The sequence below is a fragment of the Mytilus galloprovincialis genome, chromosome 1 (assembly GCF_965363235.1).
Source record: "Mytilus galloprovincialis chromosome 1, xbMytGall1.hap1.1, whole genome shotgun sequence".
Lineage (NCBI taxonomy): Eukaryota > Metazoa > Mollusca > Bivalvia > Mytilida > Mytilidae > Mytilus > Mytilus galloprovincialis.
Window position 1 is genome coordinate 14,476,519 of NC_134838.1, and position 3,566 is coordinate 14,480,084.

Genomic DNA, 3,566 nt, shown 5'->3' on the forward strand with positions numbered 1-3,566 from the left:
AGAGAAGATTCGATATTCTATGGTCCAGAGAGAAGATTTGATATGTTATGGTTTCTGGGGAAGATTCGATATGTTATGGTCCATAGAGAAGATTCGATATGTTAAGATTTCTAGAGAAGATTCGATATGTTATGGTCCATAGAGAAAATAGGCCTTTAAAATTTGCAAACGAGGAACATTTAGTCCTAAAGGAATGTAGGAATCAAATTACTAAATCGTTTAGCACGGTTTCAATAGGACATTTCAAAATGATCTACACCTGTTTGAGGCAGTTATAAGAACCGATGACAGAAGTGGCAAAATTATTTATGTTTTTTTCTACATATCCGAAGTTTGCGTTAATATAATGATTCTTGTTTACTTTGTGCGGGTTTTTAGTTTGCCACAGACATCTCACTTGTTTGAATGACAATAATATATTTAATTCTATTCGTGAAAGTGAAAAACAGAGGCTACTTGTATTGTGAAAAAATAATCTCTTTCATTTGTCGCAACGTCCTCGTTGCATATAAGTTAATTGCAAAAGGGAGCCTGACTTGTATAGTTATTATAGTCTTTAGGATGTCTTTGTCTTTGTTTTAACATCTTCAAAGTTCCAATCCACGGGAGTTATCATTTGAACAGTCTTTTTGTACGTCCAATACGGAGTCATCCAGAAGGTCACCAGAGTTAGCTGTGTATACAAACAAACAAAGAAAGCAACTGGCATGGTTTCCCATATTATATTCCAGTGTTTGTAAGTAACGTACCAAATTGAACATTCGACTACGGATCTTAAATGAAACGAATGAACCAGTAAAAACTGGTTAACTTTCCAAAACAATGTGTCTGCTTTTCCAGCTTTGAGAAATATCCAGCATACGGCGGAAAATGGAGTGCTCATTTCTAATAAGAGGCCTCTCGTGCCGAAATAATGGCTGCTGTCTTCTATTAGCAAGATGGAAAATCCAACAAGCGATATCCAGTGGTGAATATTCAATAAAATACTGAACCTTTTATACACTATATCTGATATTGAAACAGCCAGACATTCGAAACAAAAAAATCCAACAGTTGCAGTAAGCGCAAAATAACTTGTTGGCGTCGTTCCGAAGACAATATCTTTTTCTAGTTCACTGTCGATAAAAAATGACCAGATTCCAATTACCGTACAAAGTATTCCGTAAACTGCTCGCACTATTGCCAGATTCCAAAATATCTGTTCCTTCTTATCCAGGGTTCTGTACGTTTTAAATAATATCCCCATGAAATGTGAAAATCCAAACACACAAATAAAGAAAATTACTGAAATAAAGATACAAAACAGCTTTACCGATGGTCTGCGGAATTCAACTTCGGTGACCCCTGGTATTATGTGATCTAAGATTTCCATGCTGAATATCAGGAGCTGTAATAAAAGAGACTTGTAACATGTATTTGTTTATTTTTTGTAACTAGCAAACTCCAAAACTGTATTTAATGTTTTTTTTTGTTTTTTTTTTAATTATTTCGAAAGATCTAAGACATTTATATAAATAAATCAAGTTCAAATGCATGTTCATTACAAATTATGAATTATTTCGAAAGATCTAAGACATTTATATAAATAAATCAAGTTCAAATGCATGTTCATTACAAATTTATGATGTTTTGGCATTGAATTTCAAATTTTAGTAATAAATCCTTTCAAAATGACGTGTATTTGTTTCTACAATGTAAGTGACGACGGCGATATGAAATGGCTATACAGGCAAAATATGTATAGTGCCACAGCAAAAATTGTCATTTTTTATTTGCTTTTCATATGAAGTTATAAAACAAAACTTCTGCGCCACAAACGGTACCCTTTGGATTAAATTACCGCGGATTCCATTGAGTGTGTAGCGAAAGGTAATATCTTTGGTTAGCTTGCTTGTTAGCTGAACCGTGAAGTCATTAAAGTTCAGGTATACTACCCTCCTTTCGAAGTAGCATAGTCCAACAGACAGGACGATTGGTTTTCTGTCGGACTAGTCTATTCTTAAAGTAGGATAGTTAACCTAACTTAACAATGACTTCACGGATATTACCTTTGGCTACACACTCAATGGAATCCGCTGTAACGTACCTGTAGAAAAAAGTTTGCAGCAATATATCTTTGTATAACAGATTAAATGATGTTTGTGTTGGGTAAAACTAGACAATATAGTAGTTTGGGGTTTTATTAACAAAGAAAGCAGTTTGAGGAACGAATGCAAACGATAAATTTATTTTGTATATATAAGAAACTAATTTATTGAAGATTTTCAATTCAGTTAAAACTCTAAAAATTGCTCGCACTATTTACTTTGAAGTTAAAAGTTACTATAAGGAAAATTGTCCGAAAACAAATACCTGTTGAATTGAAAATCTCTGAAAATAGTGCGAGCAATTTTTAGAGTTTTAACTGAATTGAAAATCTAATTTATTGAAGATTTTCAATTCAGTTAAAACTCTAAAAATTGCTCGCACTATTTACTTTGAAGTTAAAAGTTACTATAAGGAAAATTGTCCGAAAACAAATACCTGTTGAATTGAAAATCTCTGAAACCAGGTGCGCTTTGTATGTTAATCAACTGGTCATTAAGAAGATGTTAATTATCCTGCTGGTTATTAACCTCACTGCCACAGAATGGTTTACCAGGTTATCTTGCTTACACAATTATATCAGTGTTGACTTTTGGACATTACATTGGTCAGTTTATCAACAAATAAGGCCATGTGTACCCGATATTCAACAAATTCTGTACAATTATGACACCCTGAAGCAAATCAAATCAAATCAAATATATTTTATTGTCAATTAAAGACGCCCATTACAGGCAGAATAATCACAAGTTAAATTCAGTGGTACAAATGATTACAATGATTTGAATGCAATCAAATCTTTGATTGCAATGTAGAGAAAAGAATAGACACAAATTAATGTATATTTATAAAACAATGTATCATGTTTCAACTTTAACCAATACAGTGATCCTAAAAATATAGGAAACTGAATTTAAATATTCAGGTTTTACCCCTGGTGTTTTTATAAGCTTACAATAACCGAACTTCTAAAATTACAAATATCTGAATTATGCCTGTCTTTTTGACAGTAAAATATATAACTTTACTAAGTTTCTAATATTTGTTTTTGAACAACATTTAAATTATAAATTAAATTGCTCACTTGATTAAAAATGTGACTATAATGTGCGAAGCAGGCCCTGTGTAAAGTCAAAAGCTAAAATATAGAGTACTGTACAACAATGAACAGAAGAAAAACCAGTTGTCATTTTGTAATCGCATTTCTCTTTCGCTTTTTCATACTTTCTAATTCCTTGATAACACAAAAAGATCATCTTCATGATTTTGAATCGTGCATCAAAATAAAATCTAAATGAAAACAGATTGGTTCATATCTTAGATCTAGCAGTGTAACTATACACTATAAACGGTATCGTATGCAGCTTGTGAAACCACAGAATGCAATTTTATAAACTGACTAGAGTTTCAATACGGCACATATCTTTACCCTTTTTTATCTAGATTTTAACTTAGATCGTACTTTGTTTTCATATTTTATC

The 3,566-nt window shown here is 32.1% G+C and overlaps 1 pseudogene; it reads right to left on the reverse strand.

Annotated features, from left to right (window-relative positions):
* Window positions 1–278: 278 nt before the first annotated feature.
* LOC143066391 (protein CLN8 pseudogene) lies at window positions 279–2,747 on the reverse strand (annotated as a pseudogene).
* Window positions 2,748–3,566: the final 819 nt, after the last annotated feature.